Source organism: Berghia stephanieae, chromosome 5 (genome assembly GCF_034508935.2).
Source record: "Berghia stephanieae isolate SIO BIC M18660-M18661 chromosome 5, UCSD_Bste_1.3, whole genome shotgun sequence".
NCBI lineage: Eukaryota > Metazoa > Mollusca > Gastropoda > Nudibranchia > Aeolidiidae > Berghia > Berghia stephanieae.
In genome coordinates this window covers 55,909,830-55,937,329 of record NC_088364.1, presented here as the reverse complement: position 1 = coordinate 55,937,329, position 27,500 = coordinate 55,909,830, and the positions used below count along the sequence as shown (strand labels likewise).

The window sequence follows — 27,500 nt, the reverse complement described above, 5'->3', positions numbered from 1 at the left end:
CAAAGACAAAGTCAAAACAAAACAAAAAACCTCAACTACAACCACACCCCCCCCCCCCCCCGCACACCAAAAAAAAAAAAAAAGAAACAACAAACATACATACAAAAGAGAGGATCACACATTCAAATTAAAATGGATACTCTTCCAGCACATCCTATAGATAGTTCGAAGATGACGTCACTCAGGTCTTTGTTATTGTGTTTTTCCGGATGGCAATGTTATGAGCTTCTTAGCCAAGCGCATACTATATATAGTCAAACACATATAATCCTGTCGACAAATTAATATCAAATTTCACAGATTCAGATGATCTTTTTCTTCTTCAAGTACCAATTCTGTGCCAGACATCGGTGATCATGATACGCCATTCATCTCTCTGATCGGATAACCTCAGAAAACCAATATTACCCTTCTCTTTCTTTATCACCCAGCTGTTCAAACTATTCAAATATGTTTTTCTTGGTCTACCTTTACTCTTTTTACCTTCTATCTTTCCTGTGAGCAGATGTCAATACATTTATGTCGATTTAGGTGTCCTAAAAATTGCATTTGTCTTTTTCTTATTGTACGAATTAATACCATTTTAGTTTCAGCTTGCTCTAATACTTCTTCATTAGTTTTCTTCTCTGTCCATGAGATTCTTAACATCCTTCTAAGAAACCACATTTCTGCTGCCTCCAGTTTCTTTCTAATGTCTTCTGTAATTGTCCAGCTTTCGCAGCCATATAATAATACTGACCATACGTAGGCCTTCAAAACCCTATGTTTTGTTGTCATTGAGATATTGTGGTTTTTAAAAATTAGACTCATTTTATTCAAACTATCTTTAGCTATTGCAATTCTTCGTTTTATTTCTGTGTTGCATCTGCCATCTGAAGTTATTAGTATCCAAGATATTTAAATGCCTGAACTTGTTTTAGAGTTTTTCCATTGCTTATTAAGTTGCATATTGGATTTCTTTCTCTCCTTGATACAACCATGCATTCTGTCTTTTTTACATTTAAGTTCAACCCCATACGTTCACTCTCTGTGACTATTTTATTGAGGAGTAGTTGTAAATTTTCTTTTGAGTCTGAAATTAGTGCTGTGTCATCTGCATATCTTATATTATTGATATTCTCACCATTGATCTTAATGCCTGGGCTATCTCCTAAAGTTCTAATAATTGTTCCGATGTAGATATTGAAAAGGTCTGGTGAAAAAACACATCCTTGTCTAACACCTCGTTTAATTTGTATATATTTACTTAATTCTCCTTCAATCCTGACGGCTGCACTTTTGTTTCCAATAATAAGTTCCTTCAAGGATATTAAATAGCTCACACTGTCTAACTTTATCAAATGCATTTGAGTAATCAATAAAGCAAATAAATAACTCAGATGATAAAGAACAAAATATAGAAGCAATGAAGTTGAATCTTTGCCATTGTTTTAGACACTCAGTTGGATGAGTAATTCTCACCAACGTCCCTCTAACAGTTTATAAACGTTAATGGTTGCAGCTTGTTTTGTGTGTTAGTACGATTATTCTGGCAGATGAACAAGTGAATATTTTACCCATTTTTATCAATAAAGTCATTTAAAGTCATGACGTCACACCTTCTTTTCCGGTTCCAAAATCATTGGAAGTGTGTATGTAACCAGTCCTTCGGAGGCCAAATAATGAATAGGTTTCATATTGAATAATTAAGCGGTATAACAATTTTAGTAGCAGGATGTATAGGCATGTTCATACGATTACGGGACGGAAAAGAGCGAGGATGAATGGTATTTATAGATAGTATGAGCTTGGTTAAGGAGCTCACAACATTGCCATCCGGAAGTATAACGCCCCAACACAAAAAATAACTATGTGTAACCTTAAACGTTTAAAGTCTGGTTAATATGGTTTAGTGAGAATTACTCATATACTCGGATGGCAAAAAACAATAACAAGGATATGAATGACGTCAACTTCGAACTATCTATTGACGACAGGTCGATTAGAAAATAAGATGTCATTACTTTGAAACCAGGAGATCAGTTACACAAAATATGTATCCATTTCTCCGGAAGACTGCTTGTACATTTTCAATGAAGTTGGCAGTTGTTTGACATCACTCTTTTGTTCCCTATTGATGCTGCGCGTATGCATTTTAGTAAAATAGGCACAACCTTTGCCCGCCAGATAAACGTACCCATACATAATATATTATCGATAGTTCGAAGATGACGTCACTCAGGTCTTTGTTATTGTTTTTTGCCATCCGCGTTTATGAGTAATCCTCACTGAACTGTATTGACCTGACTATAAACGTTCATGGATACACACAATTTTGTGTGTTGGTCCGTTTATACCAAAGAGCTGTAGGTTAACGATTGCTATGTTCCAAGAGCTCTCACTTCCCGCTTTTGGTGAAGCCAAGCATCTTCCGTCTTCTACTCGTATTTTCTTCATTGTATCAGTAAGCCTAGCGCGCATGATACACGCGGAGCACACCCATCTCGCTGTCTCGCCTGGCACGCGACAATAGCATTGCGGTTAAGAGAAGTGAGAGCTCTTGGTAACTACGTTACCCTACACACTCTTTGGTTATACTTCCAGATGGCAATGTTATGAGCTTCTTAGCCAATCGCATACTATCTAAATATGAGTTACAATTATTGTCTGATCGTGAGAACTAATCACCGAAACGTGTTCTGGAGACAAGAACAAAGAGTTGAGTGACATCATCCCATTCGTTCTATAGAATTAATGGTAAAAAAAACAAAAGAAAGAAAGAAATAGTAAGAAAAGAATTCATCATCGGAATGCGCTTCAACAGTCGTAACGTCACTTCCCTGGTAATGACGTATGGTAACTTAGTAACTGGCTCTAAACTATCGGAACAATGGCGGACGCCCTTATGAAATATTTCTCTGACGAGCATAAAAGCGTATTCAGAGGAAAAAAAACCCCCATTATAAATCTGTTCATAATTTGACTTTTACACATTCTGATCACAAGAAATGAAAAGTTCTAGCCAGCATGAAGAATAAAAAGTACCGATTTTCTTTGTTTAGAACCACGATGGCCGCCGTTGCTGGGCGACGTGACAGACTATTGAATCCAATTGACACCGTTCTATTCCTTTGAGGGTTGATTCGATTTTCATGGGAGACATTTAAAATCTTCATTGTTTTCAGGCACTACTTTTTACTTTTTCATTTACATTTTGTATATATTTATTATATCCTACCGTCTGCTTAAAGTTTGGGGGGGGGGGGGGGGTTATGTGTGTATGTGGCGGGGGTGGTGGCGGTGATATTTTTACAAAACAATTAATCAATATATATTTCCATTTATTCTTTCTATCATATTATGTTCTTGTATCTGTCTCTGCTTCTATTAATTTTTCTATCTCTCTTCCACTCTACCCCCCCCCCCCCTCTAACTCATTCTTTCTCACCCTCCTCCCATCTCTTTTTCTCTCTATTCATCTATGAGAGATCGTATATGTGATTATCATATGCATCTTTCTGCCCCCTTTCTGCCTTCTTCTCTCTCCCTCTCTCTCTCTATTCTTTCTCTCTCTCTCTCTCTCGCTCTCTCTTTCTCTCACTCTCTCGCTCACGGTATACAAAAAACAAACACATACAAATACACACGCACTCACACAAACACACATTCAGAAACCCACAGTAGGCACTTGACCTTTTAAAGTCCATAATAAAGTTTCACCACCATTTTATTTATTCATTCTGTTGACAAAATTCAATTTTGGAAACAATCAAGGAAAGTGGATCGTACAAACAATCGGTTACTGATAGTATATCGTGGTTTTGTCCATTTCTTGCCCGTTAGTTCAAGACATAACCCAGTTGATAGAGTACTCGATTTACATGCAGAGGGACCGGTATCGATCCCGAGTGAGATTTGAGACCCCCCCCCCCCTGACCCCCTTTGTTCGCCCAGCAGTGATCGTCTGGCGGAGAGTACTCGGCTACTCGATCATTGCTGGGTGAAGAAGAGGGTCAGAAAAAAATATATCTCAAATTCAAATTTCACCCGTGCTCGATACCGAAGGAAGTAAATTCTATTGTCTCTCTTTTGAAACCGGGATAAGCTTGGATTCCGCCTCGTGGTTCTGACGGAAGGATCAATAATAATAATAATAATAATAATAATAATAATAATAATAATAATAATAATAATAATAATAATAATAATAATAATAATAATAATAATAATAATAATAATAATATTAATGTATTGTCCATGAAGCAATTTTTCATTTGATTACAGCATAAACATAATAATATACGCAAACAGACATGCATGAAACCAGAAGTACGAAACCACACACACTGATGAAAAAGACGTTTTAAAAAAATACTGTAATCAAATTACAAATTTATGAGTGACCATAGCAAAAGATAGTTTGCGCTTGGTTAACTCACTCAATCCTAGAGACTTTTGCTGTTTTTCAAAATTGGAAAAAATGTATTAAAAATGAGCATGCACATAGATAGTTTTATTCAACTATCATTAACATGCAAAAACTAAAAACAATAGCTTTGATACTACGCCTATAATGTAATAAATAGGCATGGGGTAAAAGTAACTCGGGTAAACTACGGATATAGTCGGTGTTAGGGTTGAGTGAGTTGAGAAACTCACAACATTGCTATCAGGAAATAGAACGGACCAACATCACAAAACTATGTGTAACCTTGAACGTTTATAATCTGGTTAATACAGTTTAGTCACTTCCCTCGTAATGACGCATGGTAGCTGAGTAACTGGCTCTAAACTATCCGAACAATGGCGGACGCCCTTATGCTATATTTCTCCGACGAGCATAAAAGTGTATCCAGAGGAAAAAAAACACATTATAAATTGAACATGTTTTGACTTTTACACATTCTGATCACAAGACATATGAAAAATTCTAGCCAGCTTGAAGAATAAAAAGTGCAGATTTTCTTTGTTTAGATCCACGATGGCCGCCGTTGCTGGGCGACATGACGTCAGACTATTGAATCCAATTACTCATAACGATGGATGGCAAAAAAAAAAAACACCAACCAAACAAAAAAACAAAAAACAAACAATAACAAAGACCTGAATGGCGCCAACTTCGTTCTATCCATATCTGTTTCATCTATTTCATTTCATTTCGTCCGTTTATCAGAACTGAAAACATGTTCACGTCGCTTTAAACTCAATTTACATGCGACATTATACCAAATTGACGCAGAGAGTCATAATATGAAAGACTTGAGTAAAAATACAATTTGTTAAACATTTCAGTTACCACGTTTTTAGAGCACAACAGTAACAGTAACGTGGTAACAGGATTATCCTCAACAGGATCATTTTAAAGAAAACGAACAAAAGCACAACTTTGCTCTGACAACAATGGTGATAACAACACCTCCTGCTCCCAAAACTTCACTGCTCTCAGCCTTACCGAACTGTCACCCATATCGTGACTTTAATGACCACCCCAAGTTGTTAATCCGTAAGCCAATCAAAACTTACCACGGCCCCACAATGCTGTAAATCACTAGTCAACCCACCAACCGCTAATCAAGTCGCCTGTCGGTCACATCTGCCAATGCTTTAAGGGATACATACATATCTACATACAGCACAACGACAAAATCTTATTATACATATTATCTACTAGATTCTTCATATCTATCTATCTATCTATCTATCTATCTATCTATCTATCTATCTATCTATCTATCTATCTATCTATCTATCTATCTATCTATCTTTCTATCTATCTATCTATCTATCTATCTATCTATCTATCTATCTATCTATCTATCTATCTATCTATCTATCTATCTATCTATCTATCTATCTATCTATCTATCTATCTATCTATCTATCTATCTGTCTACCTTCCCATCTATCTACCTACCCGTATCTCTTTCTAACCATCCATCTGTCTATCTATCTACCTACCTACCTATCTATCTATCTATCTATCTATCTATCTGTCTGTCTATCTGTCTGTTTTACCCATCTACCTATCTAATCTATATACCCATCCATCAATCAATCCACCCATCAGTCTATCTATCTATCTTTCTATCAATTTATCTACGTACATATCTACCTATATCGATCTATCTATCTGCTACCTACCTTATTGCTTATCTATCTACCTATTCATCTTTCCCTGGGTCAATCTACAAATCAAGCTACCTTGTCCATCTATCCGTCCGTGTATTTACCCCGAACCCATGCTCTACCAATCAATAACCTAATCCTACGACTGGGCCACTGACCACATGCCAGTCACCTGACCCGTCCGGACATCCTTTACTTATAGGACACGTCAATGAAGCGGGAGATTTCTACTACTAGCGACTCTAGGACCGATCGATGGAGGTGACATCCAAATTTTTCCCTTTCTTTTTTTTCTATTAGTCATTGGAATATCAAAGAATACTTTATCGTTTATTTATGTAGAGCAATGACCACTAAAAGTGCTCATATCGTTTTACAAGGCGTCCTCAGGCAACAGCAACACTAAAAATGTAGGACGAGTCAATACGCCTATTTTACAACCAGCTACTCATTTTACACCACGAGTACGATCAGGGAACGTATGTAAAGAGCCTTTCCAAAGGACTCCACTCAAAGCGAGACTCGAACCTTGGATCTACCAGTTCATGGCAGCAGATTCTAATGGTGCTCACACTATTATGTTATGACGATCGACCCAATCAGCAAAGTCTTTACCGCACTCATACACCGTAGCGAATCCAACCGGAAGCTTCGTCACAAAACACCGTTCAACTAGATGCTCTGCGGTTTCGGGTTCCATCCCACTTCGAGTACATGTTGGACAGGTGGAAAGTCCCCATTGATGAAGCGAGTTCATGGCGAGTGTCATATCACATGAGCACAAAACCGCTGCTGCTAATGGGAGTCCCAATAGCTCAGTTGGTAGAACTAGAACACTATCTTCACAAGTACAAGGACCCGGAACGATCACAAGGGAATACGTAGTTTTTTTCAGACCTCCCTGTCCACTCAGGAAAGATTGTGTAGCTGGGTCTCTTTTATCTGGTCGAATGTCCTTTGCGATAGCTATAGTCTCCATGGGCCTTTTTTGGCACTGAAAGACTACCAGCATCACAAACACCTGGATGACAACAGTTAACCATAAATGGACATAATTTGAAAAAGGTATTATAGAAATTATCTATTTGACTCTTAACTCTTTCCTGATCAAATATAGTAAAATCGCCACATTCGTTACGATACAACCTGTTTATAGTCTGGTTAATACAGTTTAGTGAGAATTACTCCTAAACATGGATGGCAAAAAACAATAACAAAGACCTGAGTGACGTCAACTTCGTTCTATCTATATAAAAGTTCTTTTTTTTTTAAATGGACGAGATTTAACATTGTTGTAATGGAGTCTATTTTGCCTTTGGTTTAAAGTTCTTCCTTTACAACAATGAGTTCATAACGATTTGGTTATTAGACCTGAAAACAAGTTACACGTCGCGTCTAAACAATTAAGTGTTTCAAACTGTTGGCGACATTGATAATGCATCTTGAAAACACGTGAACAAACAAACAAAAGGATATGAGTTGAATGCTCGCCTTATTTCCTCCGACACTTCCGACAGCAATAAATGACACTGCTTTTAGCCCCATTGGACAAATAGGACCCCGGATAGCTCAGTTGGTAGAGCAAGCGCCACATATACCATAGGATTGATATCGATCCCGGATGAAGCAGATCTTTTTTTTTCTGACCCCATTGTTTACTCAGCAGTGATTGGGTAGATGGGTCTTTTAGATGTGGTGGAAAGTACTTTGCGATAAACTAACGTACTATCACGAGGGTAGCAAGCAATTGCTATTGTCTATTCCATGCTATACAAAAACCGAGATAAACTCCGGCTCCAAGAGCCTATTGGCTATGAAGGACACCTTACCCTTAGTCAAATACACGATGGTCATTGCCCCGACCTTCGTAAATAACTACAATTATAAAGGAACTAATGGCTAGTCAGATTTGGACGTTCATTAGCTTCTGCCTTCATCCTAATTAATTCTCCCGATCGAGATCTGGTTACCTTAAAATTCGATATAGATATCACATTTTTTAAAAGCCACCAGGCCTTGGAGCCAGCGGTTTTTTCTTCTCGATTTCTGTTGAGTTGATTGTAAGGGGCGAGGTAGAGGGTTCGAGCCACTCTCCAGGTACCATTTTCTTTTGTTGGGGGGTATCATTAAGCCATAATTTGCTCACTGTAGACAGCGAAGGTGACTCCTGTTGGCATTGGATGTTTGTTTGATACATTATCTTCATGGAATGCCTAGGTGACGGCATCAACGCTACCTCGCGGAAGGGCGTAATTATTAGATATTTATTTCAGTGACTGTACCATTTATTTATTGCTTAGATTCTAACCAGGTTCGTTTGTTTGTCAGTTTATTGTCGATAATATATTTATTATTTATCTACTTAAAATGCCCCCTCCCCCCTTTCCCCACCCATCTTACCTTCCCCTAAGCTATCAAATACCATGCGACAATAACATGTTTGCATTGCAAAGCAATATCTGCGATCAATATCACATAATGATTATAAGTAAAACTCTGAGCAGACAGTGGAATATTCATGAATAGTACATAATTTGCTTCGCTAATTTGGTTGGTTCAAGTTGAAGTGGAAGAACTTGACTCCAACAAGTTAGAGTCAATATTTTTGGAGAAAATATCTCAAAAACTTTCATAGAAAAACTGTGCGATAGGTTAGCATGCTCTTCAACCAAAAAAACAACAAAAAAAAAAACAACAAAAAAACCCCACAAAAAACAAACAAACAAAAAACAAAACAAAAACAAACAAACAAAAACAGACAAAACAAAAAACAAAACATTAACAAACAAAAACAAACAAAACAAAGCAAAAAAACAAAAACAACAAACAAACAAAAGACAAAAAACAAACAAACAAAAAAAAAAAAAAACAAACAAAAAACAACAAACATGTAAAACGAATCACACCCGAGAACTTCGATTCTTTGTTCCAATATTGGAAGTAAGATTCAGAATCTACTTTGGGCACATTCAGATTCAAATTCATGGAATTTCTGCCATATTTTCAGGTTCTTTTCTTTTCTTGATAATGATTGGATAAGGCAGAGGTAGAAAGAAAGGAAGAAAGAAAGAAAGAAAGAAAGAGAGAGAGAGAGAGAGAGAGAGAGAGAGAGAGAGAGAGAGAGAGAGAGAGAAGAGGGAGAATAGAGAGAGAGAGAGAGAAAAAGGGAGAATAGAGAGAGAGAGAGAGAGAGAGAGAGAGAGAGAGACCACCCAACCCCCCCCCCCCCCCCATTCAGAAAAACAACCCCAACAGCCCACCAACACCAAAAAAAAAAAAAAACACCCAACAAAAAACCAAAAACAAACAAAAACAAAATCAAAAACAAAACAAAACAATAAATAACAACCTTGACTAAATCGATTCAAAACTTATAGCTATCGATATAGCATACGACTTAAGTAATTGGTTTATTTTTACCACAGAAATCATGTATACAATCAAAGCTATAATGTAGGAAATATTTTCTGACGAAAGGAACTCAATGAAGAAAGTCAAACTAAATGTTTATACGACTTCTAACAGCGGCGAAACTGTGACATGGATAAAACTGAAGATAACGAACAAATTGTTTATTCATAATGGACGCGCTCTTGACTGGATAATGGGTTATTAAACTCTTAATCGCAGAGAGTCTCTTTTATTATTTGCTTAAACAAAAACAAGAAAGAATGCCATAAATGTTCTCATTTTACATCCTCTCAGAAATTAATTACGCGTAACGATATAAAGCGCACACAATAATTAAATTGTTGTGCGCACTTTATAAAGCTAGATTAAAACCTTGACAATTTGGCTTCACACATTTTGTGAAGTCAAATTGTCAAGGTTTTAATTTAATTAAAACATGACAGGCACAATGTAAGGTATCATTAAATATAATTTAAATGCATCTCTTAATAAGAAATAATGAAATTAAAATCGTTATTTGAGGGATAGTAGTATATAAAAAAATATCTTGAATTCGTGCTTTCTGTGATCCGAAACTTGTTCCTATTGCACTTGAAGGATCGAGCTGAAATTGAGACTGAGTGCGTCAGGAAATCCAAATCCTAAAAATGACAAGAATCCTTTTAAATCTGCGTTTATTTAACTTATATCTTGTTTTTTAATTTAAATGTTGCTGCTCGAAGCTCGAAGAAATAAATAATAATGTGAAATTGAATGTAAGCTTCAATTTAATTACAAAAACAGATCAAATGAACGTTTCGGGTTTCCCCTTTATCAACAAAACAGGATGAAACACTATAGATTCATCTGTAGTGTTTCATTCATCCAGTTCTATTGATAAAGGGGAAACCCGAAATGTTCATTTGATCTGTTTTTGTAATTAAATTGAAGCTTACATTCAATTTCACATTATTATTTATTACTTGTTTTTAAATACAATCGGAAAAACAAAACAAGACAATAAAATCTTATCATGTATAAAACACATTAATGCGTAATCATATCAAGCTTCATGTAGGTAGGCATCCTTCCGTCTCAAGAGACGATGGTTTGCGCCCTGTATGGCTTTAGTCTCATCAGTCTTGTTGAGAGCAACGACGGGTGTGACTCAGCAGACCAATACTTGCATGGCAGTCTCTACCGCAGTTGTTGCACACATAGTTTGACTGTGTGTTTGGTATTTGGATCTGCTGCCTCTCTTTCCTCCTTGCTCTCCTCTCCTCAAACTTCATCTTTCTCCTCTCCTCACCTCTCTTCACTCCCTCCATCACCGCATATCTCCAGCCGTTGCGGTCGTCAGCAAGCGACTCCCAGGTGTTTGAGTCGATGCTTGTCAATTTCATGTCTCGTTTGCAGACATCATAGAAGCGCAGAGCTGGACGGCCAGTTGGTCGCCGTCCAGAAGCTAGTTCACCGTACATGATGTCTTTGGGTATGCGTCCATCGTCCATCCTGTGTACGTGACCAAGCCATCGCAAACGTCGCTGGCAGAGCATGAGATGCATACTGAGGGAGTTCGCTCTTTCTAGCACTGCATTGTTAGTGAGTCTGTCCTGCCACCTGATGCCGAGAATTCGTCGTAGACAGCGAATGTGGAAGTTTTCCAGTCGGTTCTCCTGTCTGGCATAAGTTGTCGAGGATTCACTGCCATACAGTAGGCTACTGAGTACACATGCCTGGTATACTCTGAGTTTGGTATTCAAAGTGAGTTGGTTGTTGGTCCACACTCTCTTGCTCAGTTGTGCCATGACAGCGGCAGCTTTGGCGATGCGCTTGTCTAATTCTGCATCAAGTGAGAGGTTGCTGGTGATGGTTGTGCCCAGGTATGTGAAGTCATCAGCGACTTCTAGCTCCTCGTTGTCAATGTAAATTGCTGGTATAGAGGGGACATCCTGACACATAACATTTGTTTTCTTGATGCTGATCGTCAGCCCGAATTCCTTGCATGCGTGGGAAAACCTGTCCATCAGCCGCTGGAGGTCTTCCTCGGTGTGCGCGCATAGAGCTGCATCATCTGCAAACAGCGTTTCCCCTATGAGGACTGTGCGAACCTTGGTCTTTGCTCTCAGCCGTGCCAGATTGAACAGCTTCCCATCACTTCTGGTGTGTAAGTGGACTCCTTCTGGGGACTCTTTGAATGCAAACTTCAGCAGTAAGGAGAAAAATCTACCAAACAAAGTCGGTGCGAGGACACAGCCTTGTTTCACGCCGCTGCGCATGGGGAAGGGTTCAGAGGCTCCACCGTCGTAGCTAATGGTGCCCTTCATGTCGTCGTGGAATGAGGCAATGATGCTAAGCTGCTGAGGAGGACAGCCAATCTTCTTTAGCAGCTGGAAAAGGCCCTTCCTGCTAACAAGGTCAAATGCCTTTGTCAGGTCAATAAATGCAATGTAGAGGGGCATCTGCTGTTCTCTGCATTTCTCCTGAAGTTGACGTACTGAGAAGATCATGTCCACTGTCGACCTCTTGGCTCTGAAGCCACACTGCGACTCTGGGTAGATACGTTCGGCGAGGACTTGCAGTCGAGCGAGGACAACGCGCGCAAAGACTTTACCCACAATGCTCAGTCGAGAGATTCCCCTATAGTTATTACACTCACTACGGTCTCCCTTGTTTTTGTAGAGGGTGATAATCGTGGCATCGCGCATATCCTGGGGTACCTTGCCTTCTCTCCAGCAAAGACACAGGAGTTTATGTAGTGGTTCCAAGAGGGCTGGCTTTCCACATTTGATGATTTCGGGTGGAATGCTGTCGTCACCGGGTGCTCTGCCACAGGCCAAAGCATCGATTGCTTTGCTGAGCTCCTCCATAATTGGTTCTGCGTCTAGTTCTTCCAGTACTGGCAGTTCTTCAATTGCGTCTAACGCTTTTTGGGTGACAGAGTTTTCTCTGGCGTAGAGTTCAAAGTAGTGCTCTACCCATCTTCGCATCTGCTTGTCCTTGTCTGTGATGGCTTCCCCTGTCTTGGATTTAATAGGCGCAGTTTTCTTTGTAGATTTGCCTGTCGCCTGTTTGATGCCCTCATACATGGCTCTTATGTTGCCACTGTCAGACGCTTGCTGGATGTTGTCCGAAAACTGAAGCCAGTAGTTGTTGGCGCAACGTCGTGCTGTTTGCTGTGCTTTGCTGCGTGCAGCTCGCAACGCCCGCAGGTTCCTCTGACTTGGTTTTTGTTTATAGCTGACAAGTGCGCTGCGCTTGGCATCAATGACTGGCTCCATCTCAGTAATATTGGCTTCAAACCAATCATTGTTCCTGTGCTCCTTTTTGCCGTATGTCAGAACTGCAGTGCTGTAAATGGCGTTTCTAAGAGAGTTCCAGCTGTCCTTTGCGTTTTGTTCTGCTTTTCTATGAGCTGTGTTGAGATTCTTCTCAAGTTGCTCGTTGAACTCTATATTCTTTTCCCGGTAAGCTGTCTTGCTGATATTGATCCTGGGCTGGCCCTTTCTCTTTGAGTGATGAAGTTTCTTTGGTGTCAGTTTTACCCTTGTGGCAACCAAAGAGTGATCTGTGTCGCAATCAGCGCTTTGATAGGACCTTGTGTTGCAAACATTGTTAAGAGAATCGCGCTTCGTGATGATCATGTCCAGCTGATGCCAGTGTTTTGACCTTGGATGTCTCCATGACACCTTGTGACATGCCTTGTTCTGGAAGTAGGTGTTCGTCACGCATGGTTTGCGATAGCAGCAGAGTTCAAGAAGCCTCTGACCATTCTCATTCATCTTTCCTATACCGTGGTGTCCCAAAACGGTTGGCCATGATTCTCTGTCGGCACCAACTCGCGCGTTGAAGTTGCCAAGAAGGTAGATGTGCTCCACTTCGGGGATATTGTTGACAATGGCGTCTAATGACTCATAGAATTGGTCCTTTACTTCAACCGAAGCTTGCAGTGTTGGGGCGTAGACGCAAACAAGGTTCACCGAGCCCTGCATGGATGACAGGCGCAGCTTTAAAATTCTCTCTGTGCCGTCGGTTGGCGGTTTGATCATAGGAAGCAATGTATGGCGTACTGCAAATCCAACACCGTGCTCCCTCACGTCTTCTGTGCCTTTTCCTTGCCAGAAGAATGTAAAGTGTTTCTCCTTCAGGGATTCCCTCTCTGGGAGTCGCGTTTCCTGCAAGGCTGCTATGTCGATGTTCAGTCTGTTAAGTTCATGATCAATTACTGCTGTCTTTCGAGCATCGTCCATGGCCTGAAGGTCATCTGTCAGTCCTGAGCACATAGTTCTTACATTCCAGCTTGCTAATCGAAGAGCTGGGGACTTCGTTTTCTTTTTCATTTGCTTGCCTGGTACACAGTTTAACGATCCACTTGTCAAGCTTGCAAGATCTAAGCTCCAGGCACCCTCTGAAGCAGGCAGATCGTGGCGGGTCAACACCTTTCTGGCTGGGGGCTGCCCAGCTTGGGGCGGGCGGTAGCTGACCAGTAGGATTACGATGATCCCTCCCACCGTCGAAGACAACCCGTAGCGTCCAACTCTACGCCAATCGAGCAAGGACTTATCACTCGTAGACTGCTGTCTTCCGTGTTGTTACTCTTCACCGGTGAAGGTGAGACTGGAGTGTCCTCTCCAGGGCGCGGCCTGGGCAAAGTATGTGGAGATCCTGGGCTGCCCAGTAACCAGAACCTCCCTCTCTTCCTCCCTGGTGTGGTCCAAAGGATCGCACAGCGATACGTTTGGCATCAGTTTGGATGCAGGTTTCTGTTAGGTTTACTCCTTAGCCTTTCCTCCTCCCGAAGGTATCCACAAGGCAGTGGAGCCATACATCGATGGCTAGAGAGGGTATGAGTTATAGGGGTAGGTTAAGAAAAGTAAGGACATACAGAAGACACCACACTACAGAATGAAGCTTCATGTGTAGCGCAATGAATAGGAACCCGATTGGACCCAAAAGCTAGAATGCAAGGCAAGTATCCGATAATATTACTCTTTGCTTAGATCCGAAAAGTACCGAGTTCAATTGCCCTTGTTCGCTTTGCGGCGCTGCATTGCGGCTGACTCCTGAGTTATTCCAATCTTCCCTTGGAATTGACCCTAATGACAAATTTCTTCTTTTGGAAAAAGGGAATTTTTCCTTTTCTTTTGCAAGGTTCAAAAGACAAAATTTTAATCATTGTGCAATCTTGAATCACAAACACTTATCCCTAAATTCTAATGTTTACATCATATCAATATCATATCTATGTAAACATAAATAACAGTAATCAACTGGAACGGAAGCTTCAATTTAATTAACCAAGTATGAACCAATCAGAATATTTCCTGCCATTTCCCCCGTGTTGTCCCATTGATTATTTATTTCCTCTACGAAAAGGCCTGAGATAACGCCTAAGCCTACATGTCAAACACACAAATAGGGCAGGCCCAGTTAATGAGTGTTGATCATCATATTTTGACACACTGAGAAAGGAATTGCATGGCAAAACCTGACGACACAATGCATTTTTTTCAATCATCTGTTCGTGTTAAAATGGTGAGACATTAAAGAAACATTTTGCCCTGGGGATAAATATAAGAAATCTCTTTTCTTTTCTTCTTTCTCTTTTTTTAAAAAAAGGATTGGCTGAATGTACTAAGGATGGACATGGGGTGGGGGTGGGGGAAAGACGTAACTTCCCTCCATCCGAATCCACGGAGATTCTAACCAGGTTCGTTTGTTTGTCAGTTTATTGTCAATAATATATTTATATAATGAAAATGCCCCCCCCCCCCCCACCCACCATATCTTCCCCTAACATATCAAATGCCATGCTGTTTACTTCGGGTGATAGGCAAGTACTTAAGGTGGCTTTGGTTCAGGGCCAAAATATACTTTATTTTAGATATTAGAGTAAAAAATAAAGCAACTTAAATATTTATTCGACTAGTTTAAATAGACTATACGACAATTACTATACGACAACTGACGTAATTTTCAAAAGTGTGTGCACTTTATGTTGATTGAAGACCTGAAAGGCTCATACTATAAGATAACACTAAAAAAAGGCATCCATGTCAATAGCTTGACAGGCATAGGAACAATATGTCACCGAGGAACCATCAATTAAAAACGATAGACTGATAATGTAGACGTTTTGGGTCACCCTTTGTTTACAAAACAAGATGAACTTCTACTGTTTCATTCATCGTGTTTTGTTGACAAAGGGGAAACTTGAAATATCCACAGTATCTGTCTTTTCAAATCAAATTGAAGCTTCCATTTCACGTTATTGTTATTAATTGTTTTAAACTCCATCCTTACCGATGATTTTCAGTATTTTCCCGATTTGACAGGCTTACCCAGCAGGGAAATTGATATTTTAAACTCAAACAATCTCTCTACAAAACAACTTTATGTTCTCTCTCTCTCTCTCTCTCTCTCTCTCTCTCTCTCTCTCTTTCTCTCTCTCTCTCTCTCTCTCTCTCTCTCTCTCTATATATATATATATATATATATATATATATATACATGTGTGTGTGTGTATGTGTGTGTGTGTGCATGTTTGTTCGGTTGTATGTTTGTATATTATGTCTGTGGTCATTCGTATCTGTAAGGTTGACCAGCATTGTTCGTCATTTCAAGTCTTCCATTGATTATGTCTATTGTGTATTTTGAGATATGACGCAATTTTCCAACTCGTAAACCATTCAGACACAATGGAATTTGAAAGTTACTGTAACACAATATAAATAATCTAATGATGCTACGCACTTATTTTAAATACTCACAACATCCACCAGTCGGATAAAACGTAGCAAACAAAAAACTATGTGTAACGTTAACAAACGTCATAAACCTTGATACACGATTTCGTGAGAACTACTCATAAAAATGGCTGCTAAAAATAATAACAAAGAGTTGAGTGGCGTCAATTTCGTCCTTCTGTAACAAGTTGACATCAACCTGGTAAAGAGGAAGAAAATCTAGATTCCCAACTCAAAGAGATTTACGTCTTCGTCAAAGTCGAGAGATTTACGGAGGGAATTGCTCCGTCGTGGTTTATATAACACTCAGCTATTTTGTTGACGTTATGTCTTGGTGAAATAATGTAGCGAAATTCTCTTTTTCATTTATCATTGTGAGCCGTATCAATCAAAATATCACGTGATAATTCCTTTGTAATTGGTATAGTTTGTACAATTATGCCTTTCGTCTCGGCATCATTGGATACCGTCGCCTAGGCATTCCGTGAAGGAATATAAATAATCCATCAAACAAGATGCCTGACGTCAACAGAATCACCATGTTGCCAAAGTGGCAAATTGGGACATGATCTTGCCCAAGGGACAAATAAGCAAACGAAAGTGCCTATAGCGGCATGTTAAGCTAATTAACTTTTTACATTTGAACTAACCTATAATCACACTTTTGATGGTTCATATAAATAAAGAGTTTATTAACTGACAAAACATGCCCTTTTGAATGATTGTGGCACACACGTGCATTGCGGTATTTGTAAAATAGGATTATCTAAATCTATCTGAGATGAAGTTAGCGTCTGCCGCCCTTCCTTAATCATTATATTATTATATTATTATATTAGCATTATTATTTATTATATTAATTATTATTATATTATTAATTATTATTATTAATATTAATTATAGTTATTATTTTATTATATTTTAATATAAATTATTAAAATATATTATTATTTTATTATCATCATCATTCAGTTTAAATTGATTAATTATTATTTGTATTATTATTCATTTTTATCATTCTCATTCATAATTATTTTAATTATTAAGATTATTATGTGTGGTAATTAATTTTATTATTAATTCAGTATTTTTATTATTATTTTATTTTATTTATTATTATTATTATTATATTAAAATTATTATATTCCACATTATTATTATATTATTATTATTATTTCATCATCGTTATTCCAGTATTGTCACTTAATATCAGAAAAGAAAAACCAGCTTTCCAAGCCATGTTCAATGCATTTACTATTTAGGCAAAGAGATACAAAGAAAGAATAAAATAAAACTCATCAATGCTCTCCGCCTTTTAAATGTTTATCATCTCCCAAAGGGCCTTTCGGGACACCATTTGTTGAAGGTAAATGACTTAAACTAAATTTGACCAACACCACTTTTAATACTCAAGGGTTATAATAATATATGGAGAAATAACAATAAAACATTCGAGCCAAAAAACATATGGATACTCTCCCTGTAACATATTTGTAAAATGACGATCATAATGATGGGTTGATGGTAATGAAATTTGAATGATATGATGTTAAATGATAGAAGGATAATAGATTGGTGATGGTATGCTTTATAGATGCTCCTACAAAAACAACATAACCGATCTACACTAACTACTACTAACTACTACTATTAACTAAACTATACTACTACTAACACTTTACTACTACTACTAACAAAACTTACTTAAATTGTACTTATACTACTACTAATCTACTAACTACAACTACGATTTTCGAAAAAACGTTTAGCCTAATTTAATGCAAAATATGACGATCAGTTAAAATGCTTTAAGTATATTATAATATTGACATTCTAAACAAAGAAAAACCCATTAAATTAATTTGCGTTCGTTGTCAGTAGTAAGCTTGACGGTATTAATTGAAGTGAGCTGATAATTAAATAATATAATAATAATAATAATAATAATAAAAAAAAATAATAATTAAATAATATATACTTATTGCATCAAATAAGGAATTTTTTCTTATATTGAAAAAAAACACCACTTTACAACCAATACACTAAAATACTTTATATTACAACAACCATGACAATAAACCAATAAGATAGCGTTATATTATTAGACAATTGTAAATAATATGCGTGAATGAGCAGGAACACATCGGTGGTAATATCTCTTATTATGAGAAGTGATGGGGTGGAAGACCAGAAGACCCTCGATGAACTGTATCGATCGCTTTGGTGGTAATATGATGATAATTTGACCTAAACCACATTCGCATCTTTTAGTGATAAGTGACAAATTAGGGAGCAGGCACTGGTGTAAGATAAAGATCTGAAAAAAATGTGTATGAAACAGTGCCAGAGAGAGCGTGAAAGAAGATACAAAAAAAAAAAAAAAATTAAAATCAGCCCGCCTCGACTTGGGACCGAACCTCAGACCTCCTGCGACCGAACCTCAGACTTCCTGATTACTGGTCAGACGTGCTACAATTACATAACAGACGTTGTCTGATAGACAATTCTATGCCTATATTATCCACAAGGTTCGATCTCCAGTCGAGACAGGCTGATTTTAGAATGTTTTGAGAATGTTTTTTTTTCCTTGTAATTTTCTTTCTTACTAACTTTGTCTGGCAGTGCTACAGACATAACTTTTCCGATATTTATTTGGTTATAGTGCAGTTAAGCTCAGATTCATTAGTTTTGTCCCTGAGAAGAGCTAACTTTACATTGAAACAGTGTCTTGATTGAGCTTCCGGTATGTACAACGATAATAAAAATGATAACAAAGGTTTGTATTGATAATAAAGGATTCATCATAAATTCGACGTCTATTCTATCTAAAGTCCGTTTGTGTTGGGGAGCTGACATCTTATGGCTCTAATGTCTGAAGAGAAGAAACCAATAATTTCAGCGGTACGTATACTTGCGGTCTTTTGATCTAAATGCTCCCACCTCACATACTCTATCAAAAACGTGTTGTCAGTGATGAATAATTAGTATAAATGAATAATTTTCAACCATAAAATCACATCAAAAGCCTTGATGTCATTTTTTACGATAACTAATACATGACACTTTATGAAATGGAAATATGGTTTCATATGGTTGACAGTAGAAGTAAATGAAACATTTGGAAGCTCCCTCAGCATGTTAAATCAGAAGAAATGCTCTAAATCATTGTATATATTTTAACCAGGCGAACATAGCAGACGACATTTCGTCCCGTGCGATAGTAACTTGAACATATCAGAGCACTACATCTTTGCTAAACGAGTCCAAACACTTTACATTTGAGACCTATCGTCTCAAAACAGTAATATGTCGCGGTATACGACATGGTGTTTACGCTTAATTCATGCATTTAAAGTTGAAATCATCTTACTCATTAAATAAGAATTGTTTTTTTTCCTCTTAAACTTAAAGCAAACCCCTGTATTTTCCTTCTCCTGACCATTTTGCCGTTAAACCCATTTTTCTTTCATCTTGTTTATTCCGGTACAATACCAGATGGACACGGTGGTCACATTTTGATAATTGATTCACGATGTAAAAACCGTTATTTAACCCCCCCCCCTCTCCCCCCGCCCACTAATGTTATAAGATAACATGGTTAAAGACTAAATTACATGCTCATCTATCTTTATTTCACTATCATGTTTTGGATATACTCTCATGTATACAGTCTTATCGAAATTTATTTTCAGTCCAATTATCAAGGCCTTCTTGTGTAGTGTGTGTAGTTTTTTTGAGGCGTCCCTGTGTGTGCTGGATACTAATGCGATATTTCTGGAGGATATCGCATTCGTATCCAGCACACACTCCAGAAAAGATGCCAGTGTCCAGCGAATGCCTCTCTTCTTTCCGTCAATTATACTTTTCATGAGCCAGTCTAGAGCCAGGATAAACAGGAATGGGGAGAGTATGCAGCCTTGGTTTACACCAGTTGTACATTGAAGATGTCTGTTAAACTGTTTGCGTTTGCACAGATCACTTGGCAGTACAGAAGTTTTGGTCAAGAGAAACCACTAAAATCCCAAGATGGACGTGTCACCACAGACGCAAAGGAGAAAATTTGAAAGATGGAGACAATTTTTCGGAAACCTTTTGAACAGACCAGACCCATCTTCTTACACAGAAATCCCAGAAGCAGAAATGGACGTAGAGGTTAATCTTGGCCCGATCACAGAGCATGAGGCAATAAAACAAAAAAAAAAAAGAAATGGCAAGGCCCCAGGTATTGACAGAATCAGTGCAGAGATTGTTTAATCAAACCCCCAAGAAATGTCTAAAATTCTCAGTAAATTGTTCACCAACATATGGGAAAAGGAAGAGATACCAGAGGATTGGCAGAAAGATATTATCCATAAAATAGCCAGGAAAGGAGACCTTAGAAATTGTGGTAACTGGCGCAGAACCACACTCCTGTCCGTAACGAACAAAAGTTTTAATAGAATCATTCTGAAAAGACTCTCACCTCACATTGAAAACTTTCTTAATTCAGGATTATATCCTTTAAATACGTTTGATATGAAAAATACAATATAATCTATCAATAATACCATAAATGAATCGTTTAAAAAATGAGTGAGAAAACATTACTGATCATACTTATATCAAAGATAATACAACTCTCGGTCGATCAAAGTGATAAAACTTTTATAAGGCTGTTATTCTTTCTTTCTTTCCTTTTTTTTAAAAACAGCAACATGTCCTTTCTGTACTTGATTCAAACACCAAAGCTATTTTGGGTAGCATCTATGAAAAATAAACTTCGAGATAAGCATACATCTTCAGATCCGATGTTATCCAATAATAAGGTCATGAATGCGGCACACCATGACATGCTTTACCGAAATCGTACCCTTGTTAACCGGAAAGCCACGACTTAAGCAATTCCTTAACAGGGACACTCCATATCAATAATCGGATTTATCCGATGGTTTCCTGTTACTCCAATGGCAACGAGAGACTTAGGTGCGTAAATCAAAGCGGTTACAGAGATAACTGACTGGATTGTTTCGTTGGATTTGGGGATATCGTGTTTCTTCTAATTACGAATGTATAATATATCTATATGTAACGATCACACCATGCAGGACCGGTCAACAAAGAAAGCAATTAAGTATTAACTCGGAAGCAACAAATTATCATCATGACATTTTGACCTCTTTAATAGAAGGAAATGAATTGACGTCACTCATCTCGTCGCTATTGTTTTTAGAGCCATTTTAATGATTAGTCATCACTATATTATATCAATCAGACTATAAGCATCAACGTTACACATGTGTTTGTGCGTTGGTACATTATAGGCTGGCAGATGTTATGAATATTATACCTAAACGCATATCATCAATCGCAACTTGTATAATATTAGGAGTTGACTTTGAAAACATGCGTTTAATACTCATTCAGATCTTTAAAAATGAGTAATCACTCTCATCTGTTAGACAGCTAAGAATCACCAGAAAAAAATCTGGTTTCAAAATACTGAGGGTATTGTTCTAAAGGTCAAACAAGATAAGGACTTACATCTTCCTGCGAACCATTTATTTTAGTATGTTACGGGTCAATAGAAAGCCACATAATTTCATGACGTTTACTCATTATGAGCACAGCCTGGTCGAATGGTATCAAATTGAGTAATTCCCATTTTTATTCGTTAAAAACGTCTTGGTCTGCGTCACAAAATTTTAACCGTGTCTTATTTTTTAGGGGTTATGTTACCTACCAACAGAAAGTTACAAATAACAAAAAAAAAAGTTTAAAAATATACGGAGTCACTTAATTTCAAGACGTCCAGGGCACTAATTGGATTCAAAAGTCTGATGTCCCGTCCGCCCAGCAACGAGCAGCTTGATTCTAAACAAAGAAAATCGGTAATTTTTAATTTGTCATGCCGGCTAGAACTTTTTCACGTGTCATGTGATCAGAAATATAAAAGTTAAAACATGATCAGATTTAAAATGTTTTGCTCCTCTGGATACAATTTCATGCTCGTCGGAAAAGTATTTCATAAGGGCGTCCGCCATTGTTCCGATAGTTTAGAACCAGTTACTAAGTTACTATGTGTCATTACGAGAGAAGTGACGACTGTTGAAGGCTATTATGAACACGAAAGGGCGGGTTAACAAAACTTTACTTCAACCCAAATTGAATTTATCCGTTAAAAAGGTTATATACCACTTGGTCTGCTGTTGTATCGGGTAAACTACGAGTAGAATGGCCCGATCTCGATAGTTAGTGGCAATTTAATTCATTTTTTTTTTGTCTAATAAGAATCAAGATGGCATTTGACGACCTAATTTGTGTTTCCTTGCATTTGATCCTTGTCAAAAATAAATACAACTGACTGTTTGTCATTGTGGACACAAAAACAAGGTGTATCTTTGTGCTAATGTAAATATGTAAATAATAATGTGAAATTGATTGTAAGCTTCAATTTAATTACAAAAACATAAAATGAACGAGTAATTAAATTGAAGCTTACAATCAATTTCACATTATTATTTATTTCTTCGAGCTTCGAGCAGCAACATTTACATTAATGTAAATATGCAAGCTTGGAAAATTTAGGCTAAGCCTTTCCAACTGTAGATGATCATTAGCGATGTTTTGGTTAATTATTTGAGAGAATAATGGAGACAGTTTTATGGATCTCTTAAGTTGCCGCAAACCAATGTTCTATGTTCTGTTCTGGGTGAACAGAAACAATATATCATGAATATATTTGGTGCAGTTTTACTGTCATCTAGACATCTAAATATTGCACTTTACGTCGAATTCAAATATAATAACCGAACGCAATTATGAACTTAATATAACATTGTTATAGTGGACCATATTTTGAATTGGTTTGAAAGTATTTTTAATACAACAATGGCCCCATAACAATTTGGGTTATCAGACCTGAATATAAGAACACATCGGTCAAGTATGTTATCCCTTAAAAAAAACTAATTGTAACACTTTGGTAAAATGACAAAAGACTCGTTTTTTTAAACCCAAAAATTATGTTTCATAAATCCATAGATTAAAGAATCATGTCAAATCGCCATTTTGATGCAGTACGGATGATATGTATTAGGTAAACGTTTCCTGGTTAAAGTACAATGTGTTTTGTAATTGTAGATCAAATAAGCTGGACTTATCAACAAAGTTGACACTTCGTCCAAACATTGTCAACATTTAAAAAGCTACTTCTGTTAACTTTCAGTGGCAGATCCTTGCTTTATTAAAAAATATTTTTCATTATTTAATCATCAAACTGCAGATAAGACGAATTACACACAAATACACACGCATATATATATATATATATATATATATATATATATATATATATATATATATATGAGTGTTGGTGGGAATTTGTAGATACTAGGGTGTTCGATAATATGAATTAGAGGATGTAAAATAAATAAAGACAATCACATTGTATTATTGATTTATCGTCAGCCGAGGAGATGCTACCAGCATTGAAACGATCGTCCTGACATAATACAATGAGAGCGTCCTTATTTAATAATTTTATTATATATATATATATATATATATATATATATATTATATATATTACACACACATATACACACACACCCACACACACACACACACACACATATATATATTATATTATATATATAATATATATATATATATATAAATATATATATATATTTATATATATATATATATATATATATATATATATATATATATATATTTATTATATATATATGAGTAAAACTTAAGACTGAAATAGGCTATTTCAACATTTAAACTGAAAGGAGAAAAAAAATGAAACGTCATATTATGAAGAATCGAGGCAAATTTTCCTCACGCATTTCTAAATTTAGTTGATATTGCAATCACTGACATTGGATCAGCCTTATTGACGTAGGCCCACTTAAGGTCTTAGCCGTTGGCAGGATTGGGGCAATTAATTACGAAAGGAGAGAGTTCTTGTAAATAAGCGGATTGCTCTAACGAATAATATTGACATCGACCTCATAAGACTGTCATTGGAAGATAAACACATAACTGGCTTTCGATAGCGCAGACATCCACATATAAATAAGATAATCCTTTAATTGAAATAAGTACGATTTAGACTAAGAGTAAGAGCATAGTGGCGTACCTACCTATTAACTTAGAATGAGTTTGTTCTATATAAGTCAGTTGACCTGTATACCATATCGTTACTGAGACATTTCTGTCACCTACTAATCCATTATCATCATCATCATCATCATCATCATCATCATCATCATCATCATCATCATCATCGTTATCATCTTCATAATCATCATCATCGTTATCCTCGTCAACATCATTATCATCCTCTTCATGATCCTCATCATCTTCCTCCTCCTCCTCCTCGTCCTCCTTCTCCTCTCCTCCTCCTTCTTCTCCTGCTCCTCCTCATCGTCGTCGTCATCATCATCATCATCATCATCACCACCACCACCAATCATCATCATCATCATCATCATCATCATCATCATCATCATCATCATCATCATTAGCATCATCATCATAATAACACAAATGCTATGTTATGAATCTTAGGTTGATGCATCCAGATAGAAGAAATGGTAAAAAAAAGTCATAGTATAACTATGAATAAAAACGGAAACATGACTTGTGGAATTACAGTGCTTACCCATAAAAATGATGGATTAGAGCAGCCCGAACATAAGCAGCTTTATCCTGATCTTCATATAGTATCAGAAAATGATCCTCCAATGACCACACAAATCTGTGAATAAAAGTCAAAATTGCCTAATTACCTAATTAACTTTTAAAAAATAATTTGTGACCCTTTAGCGCAAACCGGTATTATATCGGGGTGGAACAGCTGCCAAAAAGTTGATATAAAGTAAAATTTATCAGAAAATTGTGATTTTAGTTTTGACCTCTTTAACTCACTCAATCCTAGAGATTTTTGCTACTTTTCAAAATTGGAAAACATGGATTAAAAAAGAGCATATACATAAATATTATTCAACTATCATTAACATGTAAAAACTAAAAACATCAGCTTTGATACTACGCCTATAATTTATCTCAGAAAAATATAATAAATCGGCAAGGGGTAAAAGTAATCCGGGAAAACTACGGATATAGTCGGTGTTAGGGTTGAGTGAGTTAAAAGCTAAAATTATACTTATTACCCTCAACCAAACATAAGATTGACCAATATAATACTTTCATTAAAAAAATATTACAGCCTAAAATCGGTATTGTGTCTGGGTGGAATGGTTGACAAAATGGAAAATTTATTGGTAAAGTGTTTATACATTCGAGATTATAGTTTTTATCATTCAAGAAATAATTTCCATTGCATTTGATATGTACTTATTTGCAAGTCTGGTAATCCAAATACTCTTCAACAGTCGTAACGTCACTTCCCTCCTAGTGACGCATGGTAACTTAGTAACTGGCTCTAAACTATCGGAACAATGGCGGACGCCCTTATGAAATATTTCTCCGACGAGCATAAAGGTGTATCCAGAGGGGAAAAAAAACATAAATTTGTCATGTTTTGACTTTTACACATTCTGATCACAAGACATATGAAAAGTTCTAGCCAGCATGAAGAATAAAACGTAATGATTTTCTTTGTTTAGAACCAAGATGGCCGCCGTTGCCGGGCGGCGTGACATAAGACTGCTGAATCCAATTGATATGGTCCCATTGTTGTAATGAAAAATACTCCCAAACCAACGGAAAATATTTTTATTACAACAAAGTTAAATCAGGCCCATAAATGGGTTCGGTTATCTGACCTGCACGTAATATGTGTACCTCGATTGTACTCGATATAATATGAGTAGTCCTTCAGAACCACCAGGCCCATGGAGACGGAGTTTATCCCGGTTTCTACAGCATGAAACGGACAAAAGCAATTGTTCGCTACCCTTTTGGATAGGACGCTAGTCTAGCGTAAAGTACTTGCGCCAGATCTAACAGACCCAGCAACCCAATCACTGCTGGGTGGACAGGGCGGGTCAGAAAAAAAAATATCGACTGCACTCGGGATCGATCCCTTTGCTTGTGACGCGAGTGCTGTAACAACTGAGCTATCGAGACCCTGATAACTAATATAACGCAATTTCATATTTTTCACTATCGATTTGACTTTTATCATCTAAACAACCCTCACATTATACCAGTTTGAGGCGTTTGATTAAAAATAACATAACCGCGTTTTAACCAATTAACTGTCGTATTCTGGAAAAAAAAACATGTATTTAAAAATTTAGACAAAACTCGCCCTTCAAATATCGATGGATTTAAATGAACCACATCTTGCTAAAATCTCTCAAACCTGGGAATTCGTGGCATTTTTTGCCCAGTTGAGGGCCATGAGTCTCTTTTGTGTGTGCCTTTTTTTGTTTGTTTTTTTTTTTGTTGCTAAGTGCAAAGCATAAATGGGAACGATCTATATTCATGTTTGTAAAGCGCTTTGAGCACATTTAGTGGATATTGCGCGATATAATTGCTCAATTTTAAAAAATGTTTTCGTCCAACCAAGTCATCAATCTCATGATTTGCTGCTGTCCAACGATTGGATATTTCTTCACAGATTATGTAAACACGCTGCTTTGTTTATGAAACTTGTAAACATACACATGTGCCAAGCCCGAACAAAATGACCAATCGTGATGTTAGATATTTCAAAAACTGTGAACACTTCTCACTATGTGGGTCACTTTGAGCACATTTTGCAATGTGACCAATGACCTCGAGCACATGGAAATGTAATATAGATCATGCCCATTCGGTGAATGCGTTCTTTCAAAGATCTTATCCCTTAGTTGTGTCCAACACAGTGAACACTATTAAGATCACATAAGGTATAGATAGAACGAAGTTGACGTCACTCAGGTCTTTGTTATTGTTTTTTTTGCCATCCATGCTTATGAGTAGTTCTCACTAAACGGCGTTAACCAGACTATAGATAGGATGCGCTTGGGAAGCTCATAACATTGCCATCCGGAAGTATAACGGACCAATACACAAAACTGTGTGTATCCATGAACGTTTATAGACGGGTTAATACAGTTCAGTGAGCATTACTCATAAACGCGGATGGCAAAAAAACAATAACAAAGACCTGAGTGACGTCATCTTCGAACTATCTATAAACGTTCAAGGCTACACATAGTTTTGTGGGTTGGTCCGTTGTATTTCCGGATGGCAATGTTGTGAGATTTTTAGCCAAGTGCACAGTATCCAAAACGGGGGGGGGGGGGGGGGGGGGGG

The 27,500-nt window shown here is 37.2% G+C and overlaps 1 protein-coding gene across 2 annotated transcripts in view; it reads right to left on the bottom strand.

Moving 5' to 3' along the window:
* LOC144973254 (cGMP-dependent protein kinase 1-like) overlaps positions 1-27,500 on the bottom strand; it is a 329,273-nt gene that overhangs the window by 204,795 nt on the left and 96,978 nt on the right. For both annotated transcript variants that reach the window (XM_078915484.1, XM_078915485.1), the window contains exon 3: positions 24,895-24,990. The gene's annotated coding sequence lies outside the window, so the exon portion shown is untranslated. The remainder of the gene's footprint in view (positions 1-24,894; positions 24,991-27,500) is intronic.